We start from the raw sequence: 22,208 nt of genomic DNA, 5'->3' as shown, positions 1-22,208 counted from the left end.
AGACGTTAGACATTTAGGTCTATAGTTCTGCACATCTGTTCGACGTTCCTTCTTAAAAACGGGGATGACCTGTGCCCTTTTCCAATCCTTTGGAACGCTACACTCTTCTACAGACCTACGGTACACCGCTGCAAGTAGGAGGGCAATTTCCTTCGTGTACTCTGTGTAAAATCGAACTGGTATCCCATCAGGTCCAGCGGCCTTCCTCTTTTGAGCAATTTTAATTGTTTCTCTATCCCTCTGTCGTCTATTTCGATATCTACCATTTTTTTCATCTGTGCGACAATCAGCACTCGCTGCTATGTAGAATATTATTAAACCTCATTCGTTTGTCGTTCTTCCAACAGGAAGCTGAACTGTTGTTCCATCAGAATAATGCTCGCTCAGACACTGCCCGTGAACCAATGTGCTTTGCAGGACGTACCGCAACTTCCGTGGCCAGCACGGTCTCCAGACGTGTCTACAGTCGAGAACATGTGGGATATGATGGGACGAGAAGTGATTAGTGCGACTCGTCAAATAACAATTCTTACAGAAATCGTTGTGTAGGTTAATCGCCAACTTTTGCAACCGAAACAAAAGTATTATTAAGACCAGACGCGTTTCGCTTTATTTTAAAACATCTGCAAGTGGTCCCCGCAACGATAAAGTCTTTTCCTCATATAATTATGTTTGTTATGATCATTAACAGCAATCATTCTTTACTTATTACTATTAACAGTTTTTATTCTTTTCTTTACTCACGTTTCGTTATTTATTGCATTCTTCTTCGTCTTCCACGTGTAGACGTTAAGTTTTTGCACAGAGGTTTATTACTGCACTTACCACATTTACATTTTCCTGTTGGGAAGTGCGACTACCCTGTCGCCATTTTATGTTTTTTGTTTCGCAATTGCGAGACGCGTTCGTCTTGTGTTTGTTTTTATTGTCGTCGTAGCTACAGCTATAGCTATTTGAGTGTTTACGTATTCCGATTAGTATTCCTGGAAATGGAAATGGAAATGGAAAAAAGAACACATTGACACCGGTGTGTCAGACCCACCATACTTGCTCCGGACACTGCGAGAGGGCTGTACAAGCAATGATCACACGCACGGCACAGCGGACACACCAGGAACCGCGGTGTTGGCCGTCGAATGGCGCTAGCTGCGTAGCATTTGTGCACCGCCGCCGTCAAAAAAAATGGTTCAAATGGCTCTGAGCACTATGGGACTCAACTGCTGAGGTCATTAGTCCCCTAGAACTTAGAACTAGTTAAACCTAACTAACCTAAGGACATCACAAACATCCATGCCCGAGGCAGGATTCGAACCTGCGACCGTAGCGGTCTTGCGGTTCCAGACTGCAGCGCCTTTAACCGCACGGCCACTTCGGCCGGCCGCCGCCGTCAGTGTCAGCCAGTTTGCCGTGGCATACGGAGCTCCAACGCAGTCTTTAACACTGGTAGCATGCCGCGACAGCGTGGACGTGAACCGTATGTGCAGTTGACGGACTTTGAGCGAGGGCGTATAGTGGGCATGCGGGAGGCCGGGTGGACGTACCGCCGAATTGCTCAACACGTGGGGCGTGAGGTCTCCACAGTACATCGATGTTGTCGCCAGTGGTCGGCGGAAGGTGCACGTGCCCGTCGACCTGGGACCGGACCGCAGCGACGCACGGATGCACGCCAAGACCGTAGGATCCTACGCAGTGCCGTAGGGGACCGCACCGCCACTTCCCAGCAAATTAGGGACACTGTTGCTCCTGGGGTATCGGCGAGGACCATTCGCAACCGTCTCCATGAAGCTGGGCTACGGTCCCGCACACCGTTAGGTCGTCTTCCGCTCACGCCCCAACATCGTGCAGCCCGCCTCCAGCGGTGTCGCGACAGGCGTCAATGGAGGGACGAATGGAGACGTGTCGTCTTCAGCGATGAGAGTCGCTTCTGCCTTTGTGCCAATGATGGTCGTATGCGTGTTTGGCGCCGTGCAGGTGAGCGCCACAAGCAGGACTGCATACGACCGAGGCACACAGGGCAAACACCCGGCATCATGGTGTGGGGAGCGATCTCCTACACTGGCCGGACACCACTGGTGATCGTCGAGGGGACACTGAATAGTGCACGGTACATCCAAACCGTCATCGAACCCATCGTTCTACCATTCCTAGCCCGGCAAGGGAACTTGCTGTTTCAACAGGACAATGCACGTCCGCATGTATCCCGTGCCACCCAACGTGCTCTAGAAGGTGTAAGTCAACTACCCTGGCCAGCAAGATCTCCGGATCTGTCCCTCATTGAGCATGTTTGGGACTGGATGAAGCGTCGTCTCACGCGGTCTGCGCGTCCAGCACGACCGCTGGTCCAACTGAGGCGCCAGGTGGAAATGGCATGGCAAGCCGTTCCACAGAACTACATCCAGCATCTCTACGATCGTCTCCATGGGAGAATATCAGCCTGCATTGCTGCGAAAGGTGGATATACACTGTACTAGTGCCGACATTGTGCATGCTCTGTTGCCTGTGTCTATGTGCCTGTGGTTCTGTCAGTGTGATCATATGATGTATCTGACCCCAGGAATGTGTCAATAAAGTTTCCCCTTCCTGGGACAATGAATTCACGGTGTTCTTATTTCAATTTCCAGGAGTGTAATACCAAACAAAATTGTAAGAGAAAGAACCACTTGAGATACTTTAAAATAAATCGAAAAGCATATGATCTTAATAAGACATTTATTACGAAGCTAAACCCAACAGATAGTCTACGCAACTTGTATTACGCACAACTGCGGAAAATAGAGACCGAGAAACAATGAGTACAACATATCTAAGAGAACTGCCCGAACTTCCTTTCGATCAATTGTATGGGTCGATATGTGCTAATTCAGAACCGTTTATGCTACTGATCTTTAAATGCAAACATTTCATGTACTGCGTATGCTTTGTCGTCACAATAAATCTTAAGTGAATTGGAAACCTCTAGAAGTGTGTACCATCTTTTATTTACGGAAGTGTATAGAACATGTCTGTGTGCTCCTATATGACAGTTGTCTACAAGTCGCTATGAACGGTACCGTTATTCAGATTCCCAACTCCCTTAGATCGACGTCACGACAAGAGCATCGAAAAGAGCCAGTACAAAGTGGCAAGACTTGTGGACTGTAAGTAGTAAACAAAAAAGTCGGCAATTTCCAAGAATGATTGCCTATCGAAGTCGCGAACGATGCATATCGAACGTGCGATTGTAAATCGATCATGCGACTCTGGTGGCGGGCGTTATGAGTATGTCTACGGTGGTCACTACAGCAACGTGTGCACGCTGGGGTTATCCGAAGACACGAACTCCTCAGAGTGGTTGACGAACTCGTGGTCGAATCCTTCTGCTTTGAGTGTCTTACAGGACTGAAACCAGTATGTAATGGCTTTACTACTAGGCAGTATGAAGTGCTTTATGAGGCGCACCAAAGTGACCTTGTCTGTGGACAATACTGTGATAACGAAACACTTCCAGGACTCTCTTTCTTTTCCACCGAATACCCAAATGTGATCGATTTCACTCTTTGAAGGTCGTCCTCTCTGCTTCTCCCTTCTTTCTATGTGAGATTCGTCCACTTCAACAACTTTACTCGGTCCACCAACAGGAACACTTCAAATGGTTCAAATGGCTCTGAGCGCTATGAGACTTAACATCTGTGGTCATCAGTCCCCTAGAACTTAGAACTACTTAAACCTAACTAGCCTAAGGACATCACATACATCCATGCCCGAGGCAGAATTCGAACCTGCGACCGTAGCAGTCGCGCGGTTCCGGACTGAGCGCCTAGAACCGCTAGACCACCGCGGCCGGCTACAGGAACACTGTCGTTCGTCACTACCCCATAACACACTTTTCTGCAAAGCCCGAAACAGTCGCACACGGTATTAGCAAGTAAGTCAATTTCCGATGCTGTTACTTGCAAGGTGCAGTCTCGAATCCAGCAAGAAAGAAGAATTACGCTGGTCTGGATGGATAATTTGGAAAAGTCGACCCATGTATTCTTCCTGATACTCGTTCGTCTTCCACACTGACAGCAATGAAATTGTAACGGTATTTCAGGATCGAAACTCTTCTTACAAAGTTTTACACACTTCGCACCAGCACAGTCTACGCGGTCCGTCCTTTCCTCGTCCTGTTGTACTGCATGTTTGCGAGAAAAAGTGAAACTATTTTGTACGCTGGATAAGCATGGAATCAGATTTTTCCATGTGAGAGAATCCGCCGAAGAAACGTCAAGAACACCAGACATCCCAATCACTACCGACATAAATCGTCTGGGTTTTACAAGGGACTCACAAATAATTCGTGGAGGTACGTAACTTAGAGCAACTACAACGACGGAAAACAAATAAAAATGACGATCATAAATAATTGATTATAACGCCAGCCAAAAGTAGCATGATAGATATACAATTGCACGTTCGATATGTATTGTCTAGACCCCGCGACTTCGATAGGCAATCATTCTTGGAAATTATCAAAAAGTCAGTTCTATCGAACCATTCAACGAGATATTGCAGGTACCCATGGTTCCGTAACTTGAAATGTGGTAGCACCATTTTAACGTAAATAATCACGATTTGATTGAATTTTGGTGCTTCCACAGTTCATATTCATTAAATGAAAAAAAAATTCCAAATTCTGTGTCAGTGACATCAATTTATTGGTAAATTTAAATAACATGTTTTGTGTTAAGAATAAACATCGTATAAAACTATTGCTTCGCGAATGTAAGTCCCAAAGAGATCATGCCAGCAAAGTGGGAGCTCCACTTTAAATGGTTGAAAATTCTTATTTAATAAGCTACAACAATGGTTATATAGTCGGTCCGCTGCTGGGCTAACGGAGTGCAGAAAACATACACCCATCAAAAAAAGTTTTCCGTCATCCCGACTCCCAGGACTCATGAAGATACACGTAGACTGTGGATATTGTATCACAGACACAGTCCCTTTGGCTGTTCAGATATGTCAATAAACCCACCCAAAGATGTAAACAACAATGCATGAGCAACGCCTATTAGTCGGAGGGGGTCCAACAGCCCATCAGTTCCAGTCATTTCACCAGAAAGTAGGTACACGACTCGTGTTGTTAGTAGTTCAACCATGCCTAGACGGTCAATACCGCGGTTCGATCACGTCGGCATTGTTACTTTGTGCCATGAAGGGCTGTCAACGAGGGAGCGTCCAGGCGTCTCGGAATGAACCAAAGCGATATTGTTCGGACAAGGAGGAGATACAGAAAGACAGGAACTGTCGATGACATGCCTCACTCAGGCCGCCAAGGGCTACTACTGCAGTGGACAACCGCTACCTCAGGATTATGGCTCTGTGGAACCCTGACAGCAACGGCACCATTTTGAATAATGCTTTTCGTGGAACCACACGACGTCGTGTTACGACTCAAACTGTGAGCAAAAGGCTGCATGATGCGTAACTTCACTCCCGACGTGCATGGCGAGGTCCATCTTTGCAACCTCGACACCATGCACCGCGGTAGAGATGGGCCCTAAAACATGCTGAATGGACCGAACAGGATTGGCATCACGTTTTCGTCACCGATGAGAGTCGCACATGCCTTCAACCAGACAATCGTCGGGGACTTGTTTGGAGGCAACCCGGTCAGGCTGAACGCCTTAGACACAGTGTCCAGCGAGTGCAGCAAGGTGGAGGTTCCCTGCTGTTTACGGGTGGCATTATTTGGGGCCGACGTACGCCGCTGGTGGTCATGGAGAGCGCCGTAACGGCTCTACGATATGTGAATGCCATCCTCCGACCGATAGTGCAACAATATCGGCAGCATACTGGCGAGGCATACGTCTTCGTGGACAAAAATTCATGCCCCCATCGTGCACATCTTGTGAATGACTTCCTTCAGGATAACGACATCGCTCGATTAGAGTGATCAGCATGTTCTCCAGACATGAACACTATCGAACATGCCTGGGATGGATTGAAAAGGGCTGTTTGTGGACGACGTGACTCACCAACTACTCTGAGGGATCTACGCCGAATCGCTGTTGAGGAGTGGAACAATCTGGACCAACAGTGCCTTGATGAACTTGTGGACGTGCTACTGGGTATTAGAGGTACCGGTGTGTACAGCAATCTGGACCACCACCTCTGAAGGTCTCGGTGTATGGTGGTACAACATGCAACGTGTGGTTTTCATGAGCAATAAGAAGGGCGGAAATGATATTTATAGCGATCTCTACTCCAATTTTCTGTACAGGTTCCGGAACTCTCGGAACCGAGGTGATGCAGACGTTTTTTTTAATATGTGTACAATATCCACAGTCAATGTCTATCTTCAGGAGTTCTGGGAATCGGTGTGATGCAAAACGTTTCTTGACGTGTGTATATACAACGCAATTTATGGTCTTAAAATGCTAATACCCAACAAGGGCGAAAATACTATTTAACAACCAAATAAATACGGAAGATTCACATTTTAAGTAATTGGGAACTACAGAAAGTAAGTTAGACATTTCGTTCTCCGTTATGATCATTAAGCAACAATGCAGCGCGTTGTCAGAAAAGACTCCTTATTCCTGGAGTCTTACAGACGCAACGCTGCTGCAGTACGGATAGCAGGTGCATCACAGTGAGCGAGTGGAATCACGTGGCAGCGAGAAACCTACTCCAAACGTGAAGTACGCCGGAAAGAACGATTCTTGACAGCAAAACATCCAAATGTCGCAAAATTGGCCGTGACGCGTCGGCGGTATTGTGGCCAAATTTAAGGTCGCGTCCAGCATTAGTGAGACGATAGCAACAATTCGCCAGTGGTCGCATGGAACTGGGAAGTGCTGATCCGCCATACAGTCCAGATTTTGTGCTACACCTCTTCAGCCAGCTTAAAGACCGAATTTTCATAGTCAGAGCGGAGAATATATCCTTGAGGACGGTAAAAGGCGCACATGAAGAGATATAATAAAGAACGAAGATATTTAAATGCGTTAAATGTACATGCTACTAGTAAATAAATTATTTCATACACACAGGTGGAAACTACATGTGATGGAATTAATTATAAATGACTATCCAAGAAAATCCTGAACTAGGAATCAAAAGAAGGGAGAGACATAGGTCAACCAAGACAACGATGGATTTAAACATAGACCTACTGATAAGAAGTTGAATTACATGAAATTGATAACTTTACACACAACGGGTTTGAATCACTATTAACGGTCCGAATGCTAAAAGCTGTGCTGAAAATTTTAGACAATGTTGGCTGAGTGCAAAATTTTAGTGGCTGGGAAAAAAAAATCACAAATGGAAGCCCACAGGGTTCAATTTTGTGTCCTCTCCTATTCCTGTAAATAACCATCCACTCAACATCTCAACATTCAACAAGCAGAACTGGCACTTTTTGTGGGCGATGCTAGTGGTATAATAAATCCTGTTGCAGAGAAAGCCACAGAATTTATTGTTAATGATGTTTTTTTTTTCAAATAATTATTAACTGGTTCTCTGAAAATGGACTCATCCTAAATTTTGGAAAATGCCCTATATTCAGTTTCGTACAACAAATAGAGAGATCCCATAACTGATGTTGCACACGTACAGCATTCAGTAAATAGTGGAGAGAATTTCGAATGTTTGGGTGTGCATATAGACGAAAACGTGGACTGGAAGAAGCATATTACCGAGCTTCTGAAACAATTAACTTCAGCTACTTTTGCTCTTCATATAACAGCTAGTCTTGGAGCCAAGCGAATAAATCTCCTGATTATTTTGCACATATCCAGGCAACAGAGAGTTATTATGGTGGTGGTTTTAGATAATTGTTGTTATTTTGTTTTGAAAATATTATTTGTTTTTATGGTATACTGGTTTTTAAAATGATTGAACTCAAATGCAAAATCAAATGAAAATTATCTGTGGCTAAATGAGTCGCCAATTAAATCAGGAAAATTATATACTTGCAAAAATCATATAAAAATATTTTTAAATATTGGAAATGGAATGCAATTACCACCATCATATGTAATGATTGATATTTTTTAGCTACGCTCCTCTACCGGGATTGTCTGTTCGCGAGTAAAATTTTGGGACGTGATTTACACCTAAAAGCTATCGGACTTCGTTTTGAAAAGGGTGAAATCCTAGATGCAGGTTCTATTTTGAAAGCAAACCAATCGTATTACACTGATTGGTGCCTTTAATAAGCGGTCATTCACCAACAGACATCCCCACACAAAGTAAGCCACATTTACTTATCAAATTCATGAAAAAGCTGAAGAAAACAGGTATAATTTGTCGTAATGATAAACAAAACGAAATTAAGTAATTATTATTACGCGAAACGAGTACAAAAAAACAGAATCTCTGCGTAACACAGATTATTGCGACCGTACCGCACAATGGCTGAACAGGAAAAGAGCGAACAAAAGGTTGCCGCTCCGGTTCATTTAAAACTACATAGATAATGAAATTAGAGAGAGGTTTTATTGTAATCTCAGTGTCCATTTTTCAGCGATAAAATTGTCTCAGCGTTACTCCGTGAAAACACACATTCACAAAATCCGCTAACACTTGCGGAACATTACATTACTGAATAATTTTCTGGGGTAACTCATCGCTTAGAAAGCAAACATTGGTTTCACAGTTTCACAAAAGCAAACTGTAAGAATATTACGATGCACTCACCTTCGGTCGTCATGTTGTTACCTCTTTAAGGAGGTATATATCTTAATTGCACCATTACAACACATATATTTTCTAATGAAGTTCATCACGAATAAACCACGACAGTTTGAGAGGAACACTGACGTCCACGCCTATAAAATTAGTGGGGAAGTCAGTCACTGGCTCAGGCAAAAAAAAAAAAAAAAAAAAAAAAAAAAAAACAAATAAGTGTTTCCGAATGAAATTGCACGAGTAGGACTAAACCTTAATACACTGCCGGAAAAAAGCAAGACCTTCACGGGCTGGGAAATTTTAGTGACACGCTGGGCGACCGGTAGTCCAACACTGTAAGAATATATAATAACAATTTCAAATGAAACATACATCTCAAAGTAAAGGGTACGTTAACAATATGCATTCCTACCTCCTTCGCTCCCTCCTCAGGCCCGCCACCCTCGCGGCAACGCAAGCGTGTATTCTCGGATGCAAACAATAGTAAAATCGCTGCACGGACATCCTGCGATAGATATTCCCAAGCATCTTTCGCCTTTTTTTGCAGTTTGGCAATGATTTGTGCGTGCTCTGGAGAAGAGTAAGTGCGTTCTTCATCATATCTCATATGTATTCAATTGGCAAGAGACTTTGTGAACCAGCCGGTCAGGGCAGTTGTATATCACGAGGAGCGAATTCCATGAGATCAGCTGTATGTGTACGCGTTTTTCCCCGCTGTAATGGCAGTCTACGTGGTAAGAGTCTGTGCATCGTAGCAGGCACTGGTTACTTTACCCTGCAGAAACGCCAGATGTGACCGCGAGTTATTACTGATGGTCTCCTCACCATGAAGCCTGAGATGGGAACTGTGTGTCGTGCGCTGATGCACTCTAGAATACTCAACTCACCTCACCTACGCCATGCCATACACATGTACATCCATCACTGGCCTACATATAAATTAAAATTGAAACAAATGAGCCTTCGGTCACCATTTTTTAGTCTTATTAACCAGGTTTCAACACTTCTAAGGGTGTTTAGACATTTAAAGTGGTCTATAACATAATTACAAATTTATGGGAAGGAAAAAAATTGTATATAAAAAAGTGTAAGTACTGTCTAACAATACAAGACACAGACAGTACTTACATGTTACGTATAAAATAAATAACTGGCCAGAAAAGCTTTACCCACAAAATATTTAAAAGTAATGTGTGAAGGCGAGTACCTAAGAGCTGCTCATACCTGTACAGCCACAGGTTCCAACGGAAGTGTTGAAACCTGGTTAATAAGACTAAAAAATTGTGACCGAGGACTCATTTGTTTCAATTTTAATTTATAAACGGTCACTGAACCAAGCAGCAATGTTCAAAACTTTGCATACATATAAAGTGTCCTCTCATCAGTGAGGACAACACTGTGGCATTTCACTTTCCAGTGGACTCTTCCAAGACAGCCGAATTGTCATGCTTGGCGGTGTCATGTTGTCAGTGGTAACCTGGCCATTGGTAGACGTAACCGTGGTCTTGCTGTAAGCAGGACGATTCATGTTGGTCCCTGGCAATAGAACAGGTGCGACATGTGCCGTAATTTCTTCGCTGCAAGATCTTCGGCCGGCCACTGCTGTTCTCATAACGCTCGATCTTGACGTCCGTCTGTACCAAGGATGTTGATAAAATATAGATATATCGATTTATTCAAAAAAATATTCATATATATCGGCGATACTTTTTCTCCCGATATATCGATATCAAAATGTCAATGTCGAGTGCCGATATTTTCTCTCAATTTTCGATAAATATTTGAAGTTGTTCTTTTCAAATTGTAGTAGAAAATTATTTTACTTTCACTGTGTGAAGGAGTCTTACTCCTTGTTGAGCTTTCATCACGTCCAATCTTTCTCTCTGAATGTGTGAAGCAAGTGGAGATACCACAAAATAAGAGGTCCGATTGTATTGGAGGACGAAGGTGTGAACGAAATAACAAGATTTCCGATTTGAAGAAATATCACACGAGCTGCGTAAAAAAAAAAAAAAAAAAACTCAAATAGTGTGCCTATAATTCACAAACAGTTGCAGAAAATGAGCGACAAAACTGTGGATGACAAGATTGGTCTCTGTGGTGGGCGGCGACGTGTGAGAAGAAATGCTGACATAATCGGTTCTCGGCGTTATCAACTGAAACTGCGACGTTTAGCTTCACCACCCAATTTTGACACTACAGCTGCCAGATATCTGGCGTTGGCAGAAATGAGTAGAAAAAACGGGAAAGGGGTAACATGAAGTATTCCACACAAATCCGATATGTAACGAAACCGAATGACGGATCCATCAGACACCCTTCAGTGTGACACTTACACGGAGTTACCACTGTTAGCAAAGTGGTTATCGCCAAGCTTGTGGATGCATCGTTTTCCTTTCAGTTCTTGTTCAAATGTTCAGATGTTTGTGAGTTCTTAACGGACCAAACTGCTGAGGTCAACGGTCCCTAGACTTACACACTACTTAAACTAACTTACGCTAAGAACAACACACACACCCATGTCCGAGGGAGGACTGGAACCTCCGACGTGAGGGGCGCACTTCAATTCTTGTTCTAAGGGGGATAAGTAGGGTGCCAGCTTGTTGATGTACTGAATATCTAATAATAAATCAATACTTAAATATACATCTCTAAAACCGGCGGTATATTTACAATGTGCAGGTGATATTTTGATAGGTTGGTACGTCGATATTTTTTCCGTCCATATATGGATACATTTTTTCGATATATCGAGGACCGATTACGATACATTTTTAAATACTGATGTGCAGGACTCCCGGTATATTTAAAAATGTCAACAGTTCCCGTGTGTACTACCCGGACTTCTGAACCTGGTCTACAGGCGTGAGAATGTTACGTAGACCCCGTTGAAAGCAGCGACACACCATCAATATAATGTACCCAAAGTGTACAGCAGTCCGTCGATACATCCATCCCTGGTCTCGTAGGGCCACCTTGCGACTCAATTCAGATGGCTACTGCTGTTCAACGAAAGTACATACTCGTCAGTGGGACATGGTTGGGCCATAGAATGAATGTTACACACACTATTCATCTCTAAATTCTGCACAGGCACTGCCTGTAGTGTCAACACAGGTGCGCAGACAGGTCTCCTGACCACCATCTGATCGCCGATCACCGAGACAAATGAGTCACGAGTACTACAATTTTTTCAGTCTGCACGTATACACACTAGTGGCCCTGAACACTGTCCCTGAGCCCCGCAGTGTATATGCATTATTGTTGACACTATTCATGTATATATGTCCCGTGAACTGGCTCGTCTAACATCATTTCGATAAAGGAATCGTTCAAACGATCTATGGAACACGTAACTAACTAGCTAACTTACTTGTATGTAAAACGACGACGACGACGACGACGACGATGACAGTCTAGAGAAACTACGGCCAGCTCGATTTCAATGGCCCGATGGAAGCTTCAACCCCGCTCCCACCCGAACACAAGACCACTACATCACCTTGTCCTGATGGGTGCCTATTTACGGATGTATCTCAGCGTGCTGCATTTCTGAACAGGGGTTTATCGCACAAAATTTGCTCTACTCGGCGGCTCCTCTGACCTAAATGTCGAAGTAAAATTAAAACAATTACTGCCCTCGGTGGTGAAAATAAAGTCTTTTTGACCTAGGTTTCGGCCACTTCTACGAGTGTATCCATCAGAAATAAAACAGTTAAAACTGGCATGTCACGTATAAAATCAATATGAAGCCATAACGCTTTAGTCACAAAATATTAAAATACGAACCACAGAAGGAAGACCACTAAGGGCTGCACCACATGTCTAGCTGCGTTGAAATTCTTGCTTCGTGTGTTAGATTCTACATTTTAACACCAGATGCATCAGATATCTCATTTGCCGTAAACTGGCCAGTTTTGGCTGAGTATGTTACTCTAATAGTGGAAATACACATAGTGAAAAATAAATCCAGGGTAACAAGTATTGAAGTATATGAAATAAAATCGTCATAACTTCTGAACTGTTTGCTAAAGGGCCTTCAACTGCACGATTGGACACGGAGTGTGATGGGAATTACTCGTAGTACGCGCTGTATAGTCTGCTTTAGCGACGAGGCCCACTTTCGTTTGGATGGGATCGTCGATAAGCAAAATTGGCGCATTTGGGGGACTGAGAATCCGCGTTTCTGGATCGAGAAGTCTCTTAACTCTCAACGGGTGACTGAATGGTGTGCACTGTCCAGTCACGAAACAATCGGTGCCACATTCCTTGATGGCACGGTGACTACCGAACGGTAAGTGAAGGTTTTGGAATACGATTCCATCCTCATCATCCAAAGTGACCCTGATTTTGACAAGATGTGGTTCATGCAATACGGAACTGGACCCAATCGAAACATGAGAGTGTTTGATGCCCTGAAGGAGCACTTTAGGGACCGCATTGCGGCTCTGGGGTACCCAGAGGCCATGTCATGGGCCTCGATTGGCCGCCATATTCTCCGGATCTGAACACACGCGACTCCTACTTGTAGGGCTGTAATAAAGACAAGGTGCATAGCAATAGCCCCAAAACCATTGCTGAACTGAAAACAGCCATTCAGGAGGTCATCGACAGCATCAACGTTCCGGCACTTCAGCGGGTCATGCAGAATTTCGCTATTAGTCTGCGTCACATCATCGCAAATGATGACAGGCAGATCGAACACGTCATAACCTAAATCCGAATATCTGCGAAGTTTACATGTTGAATAATGTATGTGCACGCCATAGTTTGTAACTAATTTCCTTTTTTTCGTGCATTCATACTTCTAGTGGAAATACATGTACCATAAAATAAATTATCACCTCTGCTATCAAATATTCACGTTCTCACATTTCTGGAAGTGGAGATTTTATGAAATCCAGCGCAATGAGTTTTTCATTTAAAATACAAATATAAAATTCCGTCAAGTAGGTATATGTTATTCAGTTGGCAAGCTATTTTCGATTTGAGTGAAGCACTACACTTGCCCCGAGACTCGAAGTGGACGTTCTCGTGGGCGTAAATCAGGCAATGTGCCGAGTGGCTATTCATACGAGAGCAGCCCTCGCCATCAATATTTCAGCCGTGTCCGATTGCCCCCTGTTGTTTTAATATTAATTGCGACAGTCTGTTGGCGGGATCTGGAAACGAACAAAATGAGGACGTCGAGGGTAAAGACTCCGGCGCTTTCCCCCCTCGAGTGCGGCAATTAAAACACAATGGCGGTCTCGCCTTTCATTTATCGCGCTGCAGCAGCGGCAAAAGGCGTACAAACAGCTTTAATTAACAGCGTGCTCCAGTGTGACGCCTCGCCAGAGCAGTGGCTGTTCAACGCGAGCTGGTACCTAAGATGATCGTGACTATCTCACAAAAATCGTAAGACTTTTTCTTTGGAATATAATAGACTTGGTGTGTGTATAACTGAAATACAAGGTACCATACCGCAAAATATTAGTGACGGTTACCGAGATCATAATATGCCTGAAAGACGCCGAAGAACCATCGTTAGATTCTATACAATTTCCTAGCCTATAGTTTCTATGAGGACTGAGATTGACAGTCAGCATAGTGAGAGCTACAGAAGGGCCACGTGAAAGAGGAGCAATACATGCGGTTTGACGGGGCCTACATTGCAGACAGGAAGATCAGTGTGCTAGCCGTCATATCTAAGTCTAATTACACCTTTGTCACAGAGTAATGTAGGGATTTGCAGAAAGGAGGGGACAAGGGGAGATGGTGGCAGTACTATATTGATTCCTCTGACAAATGGAAGCCAAGGACAGACACTCCTTTTCATGTAGCTTAGGAACTATCCGAGTCGATCCTACGTACAGATGAGATTCAAGCAGACTTTTGGTACACTGGTTAATTGAAGTAACAGCGTTACAGGTAAATAGCAAAGATCATAGCACTATCTTCATACCGCCAAGATCGCAATAATTAAAATACATTTTGCACCATTGTTTTATGTTTAGCTTTTGTGTGCTGAGCATTGTTATTTGATGTTTATTTTCTGATTAGATTAGATTGGATTAGTTTTTCGTTCCATAGATCCGTGTTGAGGAGATCCTCGTGGATGTGGAACATGCCATTTTTTTTAAGCTGAAGTAACAATACTAATAGTATGAATATATAAATACATCATTTGTTTCTATTAAAAAATTCGTCAATGGAGTAGAAGGAGTAAGTCTTTCAGGCTCCTTTTAAACTGATCTTTATTTGTAACTAAATTTTTTATGTTTGCTAGCAAATTATTGAAGATGAGTGTTCTCGAGTAATGGACTCCTTTTTGAACCAAAGTAAGTGCTTTTAAGTCCTTGTGCAGATCATTTTCGTTCCTGGTATTGTATGTGTGAACTGAGCTGTTTGTTGGAAAAAGAGATATATTATTTAGGACAAATTTCATTAAGGAGTAAATATACTGAGAGGCAGTAGTTAGTATACCCAGTTCTTTGAAGAGGTTTCTACAAGACGTCCGTGAATTTACTCCACAAATAATAAGTATTACACGCTTTTGGACTCTGAAAACTTTTGCTTGACTTGAAGAGTTACCAAAAAGTATTATACCATATGACATTATGGAATGAAAGTAGGCAAAGTGTGCAAGCATTTTCATTTTCATGTTGCCTATGTCTGCTAACACTCGAATTGCAAATACAGATTTGTTAAGGCGTTTCTGGAGTTCTGTGGTGTGCTCCTCCCAACTGAATTTATTATGAAGTTGAATTTAAGACTGTCAACCTCTTCTATCTGCTCTTCTTCGTACTTTATGCATATGCTGGGTGGAAACCTCTTACAGGTTCCGAATTGCATTTAGTGAGTCTTTTCGAAGTTTAATGTCAGTGAGTTGGCTTTAAACATTTATTAATATCCATGAAAATATTATTAGCAGATCTTTCTAGAACTACACTCGACATACTATTTATTGCAATACTTGTGTCATCTGCAAAGAAAACGAACTCTGCTTCTGGCAGTGTAACTGATGAGAGATCATTAATGTACACAAGAGAAAGCAATGGCCCTAAGATGGATCCTTCGTCGTGTAGTAGGTGACAACTGAGCAACGTACCCAAGCAAAAAAGTTATTTCAAAAACCGTGAAAAACCCATGACAACCGTTCGAGAATTGAGTGTAACACCCGGACGTAATGCTGCTCCTACCGAATCATCAGTTCGAGAGTTGATACGGAAGTTATGGGGTTCTGTTTCAAACGATAAGAAAATAGGACGACCTCGTTCCGTTCGAACGTAAGAAAACATCATTGTCGTGCGTGACTATGTGACCGAAAGCCCCAGAAAATCGGTTTTCCAGCGAGTTCAACAATTGAATATATCACTAAGGTCACTGTATGAAATTCTTTCAAAAGATCTGAAAATCCATGCGTACAAGATTCAGTTTACACAAGAGCTGAAGCCTGCAGATGGTGGAAAGAGGCATCGACATGTTCAGCGGGTCTTGGCTCGACAAGCGGTGAACGAGAACTTAACAAAAACAATAATTTTCTCAGATGAGGCGCACCTCCACCTCACTGGCTACGGGAATAAGAAGAACTGCAGACTTCGGGGTAACGGAAATCCCATGAATGACTGCGGAAGATGAGATGCATTCACAACGCACGACTTTGTGGTGTGGGTTCTGGGTAGGAGTGATCAGTCCGTACTTTTTTGAAAATGATGACGGAGCTACCGTCACTGTGTCGCCGAACGTTACCGATACATGCTTTGTGATTATTTTTTCACTCTTACTGATGAAAATGATGACGTTTGGTTTCAACAAGATGGCGCAACATGTCACACATCCCATGAAACGATTGCTCTGCTAAATGAAAAGTTTTCTCAAAACATTCTCTCTTTGCGTGGCAACCACGAATGACCTGCCAGATCATGCAATACTACGCCCTGTGACCTTTTTTGTGGAGATATGTGAAATCAAAAGAGTATGTGCTCAAACCACAAACAGCACGGCAATTGAAAGATGAAATTAAAAGGGTTATTAACGGCATCACAACAGAAGTTTGCGAACGCGTCATAGAGAACTTCATTGAATGCATTGCTCATAGCCGCGCGGCCTTGGATGGTCATAAGGAGAATATAATTTTTCATACATGAATGGGAGAAGTTGCTTTTGTGTCTGTAAAAAAAAATTAAAAAATAAATAAATTATGTTCTATAGCACTTCAATATTCGTCTCTACTTCCCGGACATCAACTATTTTGCACTTTTCATTCGTATCAGATGCATACCTCCAAGCAGACACAAAATACAGAGTACATGGAACAAGTAACTTCACGTAAATATGTCTGGTTATAAGTACGTGGAAGATTACACCATGGATGCCCATGAGCGGCCGATCTCAAGGGCATGTGGAGCTGGTTCAAGTAGGTTTTCGTAGACTCAGGACGCGGTTCGGTTCGGCAAAAGTGCAAGCGGTTTGCAGTTTGCGCTTTCGACTCAGGACGTGGTTCGGGCCGGCAAAAGAGCAAGCGGTTCGCAGTTTGCGCCTCTTCGCATCGCAGTTGGCTGTGACGATTAGAAATCGCCATTTATGGAGATTACGTCTGCATCTTATGACTATGTAGCGTAGGCGATCGAGAGAGCGCCATGCTGTAGCCCACTTCTCGTGGTGAACAGGAAGGAGTTGGCCGAGAGCAATGTCTACATTACATCTACGTGGATACTCTGCAAATCACATTTAAGTGCTTGGCAGAGGTTTCATCGACCCAACTTCACAATTCTCTATCATTTCAATCTTGTTTAGCGGGGAGAAAAAAAACGAATACCTATATCTTTCCGTACGAGCTGTGATTTCCCTTATTTTATCGTGGAGGTCGTTTCTCCCTGTGTCGGTCAGTGTCAACAAAATATTTTCGCATTCGTTGGAGAAAGTTGGTGATTGAAATATCGTGAGAAGATTCAGTCGCAACGAAAAACGCCTTTCTTTTAATGATGTCCGGATCAAATCCCGTATCATTTCAGTGACAATTTTCCCACATTTCGCGATAATACAAAACGTGCTGCCCTTCTTTGAACTCTTTCGATGTACTCCGTCAGTCCTATTTGGTAAGGATAACACACCTTGCAGCAGTATTTTAAAAGAGGACGGACAAGCGTAGTGTAGGCAGTCTCCTTAGTAGATCTGTTGCATTTTCAAAGTGCCCTGCTAATAAACCGCAGTCTTTGGTTAGCCTTTCCCACAACTCTTTCTATGTGTTCCTTCCAATTAAAATTGTTCGTAATTGTAATTCCTAGGTATTTAGTTGAATTTACGGCCTTTAGATTAGACTGATTTATCGTGAAACCTAAGTTTAACGAATTCCTTTCAGCGCTCATGTGGATTGCCTCACACATTTCGTTTTTAGGGTCAGCTGCCAATTTTCTCACCATTTAGATATCTTTACTAAATCCTTTTGCAATTTGTTTTGATCTCCTGATGACTTTATTAGTCGATAAACAACAGCGTCATCTGAAAACAACATAAGACGGCTGCTCAGATTGCCTCCCAGATCGTTTATACAGATAAGGAACAGCAAAGGGCCTATAACACTACCATGGGGAACGCCAGAAATCACTTCTGTTTTACTCGATGACTTCCCGTCATTACTACGAACTGTGACCTCTCTGTCACGAAATCACAAATCCAGTGACATAACTGAGACGATATTCCATAAGCACGCAATTTCACTACAATCCGCTTTTGGGGTACAGTGTCAAAATCCTTCCGGAAATCCAGAAATACGGAATCGATCTGAAATCCCTTGTCATCAGCACTCAACGTTCCGCGCAAATAAAGAGCTAGTTGTGTTTCACAAGAACGACGTTTTTATAAATCCATGATGACTGTGTGTGAATAGAGCGTTTTCTTCGAGGTAATTCATAATTATCGAACACAATATATGTTCAAAAATCCTGCGGCATATCGACTTTAACGATATGGGCCTATAATTAAGTGGATTACTCATACTACCTATCTTGAATATTGGTGTGACCTGAGCAACTTTCCAGTCTTTGGGTACGGATCTTTAGTGGAGCGAACGGTTGTATATGATTGTTAAGTATTTAGCTAATGCATCACCATACTCTGAAAGGAACGTAATTGGTGTACAGCCTGGAACTGAAGACTCCATTTTATTAAGTCATTTCAGTTCCTTCATTGCACCGAGGATATTTATTCCAACGTTACCCATGTTGGCAGCTGTTCTCGATTCTAATTCTGGAATATTTACTTCGTCTTCTTTTGTGACAGCATTTTGGAAGGCTATGTTTAGTAACTCTGCTTTGGCAGCACTGTCTTCGATAGTATCTCCAATACTATAGCGCAGAGAAGGCATTTATTGTTTCTTGCCGCTAACATACTTCACATACTACCAGAATCTCTTAGGATTTTCTGCCACGATTCGAGACAAAATTTCGTTGTGGAAACTGTTATAAGCATCTCGCATTGAAGTCTGCACTAATTTTCGAGCTTCTGTAAAAGATTGCCAATCTTGGGAATTTTGCGTCTGTTTAAATTTGGCATGTATGTTTCGTTGTTTCTGCAAATGTGTTCTGACCCGTTTTGTGTACCAAGGAGGATGAGCTCCGTCATTTGTTAGTTAATTTGGTATAAATCTTTCAATTTCTGCCGATATTATTTCTTTGAATTCAAGCCACATCTGGTCTACACTCGTATTATTAATTTGGAAGGAGTGGAGATTGTCTCTCAGAAATGTGTCGAATTTTTATCTGCTTTTTTCAACAGGTATATTTTTCGTTTCTTTTTGGAGAATTTGGGGGTTACAACATTCAATCTCGCTACGACAACCCTGTGTTCACTAATCCATGTCTGTATCGGTGTTGATGCTCGTTATGAACTCAGGATTATTTGTTGCTAACAGGTCAAGTGTGTTTTCACAACTGTTTACTATTCACGTGGGCTCATGAACTAACTGCTTGAAATAATTTCCCGACAATGCGTTTAGCACAATTTCGGATGATATTTTATGCGTACCTCCTGAGTTAAACATGTATTTTCGCCAACATATTGAGGGTAAATTAAAGTCACCACCAACTACAATCCTACGAGACGGGTACGTGTTTGAAATCAAACTCAAGGTTTCTTTGAACCTTTCAGCAACTGTATCATCTGAATTGGGAGGTCGGTAGAAGGATCCAATTATTATTTTATTGCGGTTGCCAAAAATGACCTCTGCCCATACTAACTCACAGGGAGTATCTACTTCAATTTCGCGACAAGATAAACTAATTCTAACAGCAACAAACAAGCCACCGCCAACCGCGTTTAGCCTACCCTTAAGGAACCCCGTTAGGTTTCTCGCAAAAATTTCAGCTGAGCTTATCTCCGGATTTAGCCAGCTTTCAAAGCCTATAACAACTTTAGCGTTATTGTTTTATATTAGTGCTTGGAGCTCTGGTACTTTCCCAACACAGCTACGACTATTTTCAACTTTTAAACCGATGTTTCCTGTATCTACGTTCTTCTTGTGTTCGGCCTGCATCCTTTGCCAATGAAGCCCTTTTTGTGTTTTCCCGAGACCCTCTAAGCTAACAAAACGCACAGTCCACGCCACACATCTCCTGCTACCCGAGAAGCTGCCTCCTACCTATTCAGCAGAACCCGAAACCCAACCACCCCTTGGCGCAAGTCTAGGAATCTACAGCCTACACGGTTGCAGAACCGTCTGAGCCTCTGATTCAGGCGCTCCACTCGGCTCTGTGTCAGAGGTGCGCTATCGCTCCGGCTGTGCTGCAAATGGTCAGCTCTGCTTTCATCTCGCATGCAAGACTGGCAGTTTTCACCGCATCGCTCGGAACCAGAGAGAATCTCTTCTGATCCAGAGAGACACACATCACTGGTACCGATGTGAGCCATCACCTGCAGTTGGCTGCCCCCTGTGCTCTTCATTGCATCTGGGAGGACCCATTCCACGTCTGTAATGACTTCACCTGATATGCACGTGAAGTGCACATTGGCTATCTTATCCTTCTTGGAAGCCACGTCCCTGAGGGGCCCCATAACGCGCCTAACGCTGGAGTTCCCAACTATTAATAATCGTGCCCTCAGTGACTGTCCAAATCTTGCAGGCTGAGAGGTCTCCTGTGAAACAGACAGGTAACGGCATCTGGCTCGGTGACAGTGCCAGTCATGACCCTGGTTGTCAGACCAACCAGGGAGACCTTATGTGCAGCCCCTTGGGAAGTCTTTCGCTACCTGTTACGTCCAGGGGCGACCTCCCACTCGACCACAGGTGAGGGATCAGCCTCAATGGGAGCAGTAACTGGGTTGGCCACCGGTGAGGACCGATCAGAGGACTCTGACGTGCTGGACGTCCGTTGGATCCCCACAGCCGGCCCACAGCAGTGTACCCATCCACTGCAACTTCAAGCTGTGTAACCGAAGCCATCACAACCTGGAGCTGAGAGCAAAGTGTCACCAACTCGGCTCACATCTGCACACAACAATGACAGTCCCTACCCACACTAAAGACCTTGGAAAACTAAACTACCCAGATAAACGAACTATTGGCATGTGCTGCAGAACACTACTGTAGACACTGACAAAAACGCAGGAATTGTGTCTGATAAATTAGATTAATGATCAAAGATTGTAGGTAACAAAATTTAAAAAGGGATATGGATAGGTTAAAGTTAGATATAGTGGGAATTAGCGAAGTTCGGTGGCAGAAGGAACAAGACTTTTGGTAAGGTGAATACAGGGTTATAAATACAAAATCAAATTGGGGTAACGCAGGAGTAGGTTTAATAATGAATAAAAAATATAAGAGTGCGGGTAAGCTACTACAAACAGCATAGTGAACGCATTATTGTGGCCAAGATAGACACGAAGCCCACGCCTACTACAGTGGTACAAGTTCATACGCCAACTAGCTCTGCAGATGACTAAGAAATTGAAGAAATGTATGATGAGATAAAAGAAATTATTCAGATAGTGAAGGGATACGAAAATTTAATAGTCATGGGTGACTGGAATTCGATAGTAGGGAAAGGAAGAGCAGGAAACGTAGTAGGCGAATATGGATTGGGGGGAAGAAATGAAAGAGGAAGCCGCCTAGGAGAATTTTACACAGAGCATAACTTAATCATAGCTAACACTTGGTTCAAAAATCATAAAAGAAGATTGTATACGTGGAAGAAGCCTGGAGATACTGACAGGTTTCAGATAGATTATATAATGGTAAGAGAGAGATTTGGGAACCAGGTTTTAAATTGTAAGACATTTCCAGGGGCAGATGTGGACTCTGACCACAATATATTGGTTATGAACTGCAGATTAAAACTGAAGAAACTGCAAAAACGTGGGAATTTAAATAGATGGGACCTGGATAAACTGAAAGAACCAGAGGTTGTAGAGTGTTTCAGGGAAAGTAGACATAAACGGCGTTTATGGCGTCCGACGTCGCAGAAAGAACCAAAACGTCGTCACCATCGGTGTGAAATTTAATGATTATGAACTGAAAGGAATCGCAAGGAATTGATAAAGGCTCAACAACACTTACGTATCTTAAATTAATT

Source organism: Schistocerca piceifrons, chromosome 5, assembly GCF_021461385.2.
Source record: "Schistocerca piceifrons isolate TAMUIC-IGC-003096 chromosome 5, iqSchPice1.1, whole genome shotgun sequence".
Classification (NCBI taxonomy): domain Eukaryota; kingdom Metazoa; phylum Arthropoda; class Insecta; order Orthoptera; family Acrididae; genus Schistocerca; species Schistocerca piceifrons.
Note: the sequence above shows the minus strand (reverse complement) of the source record.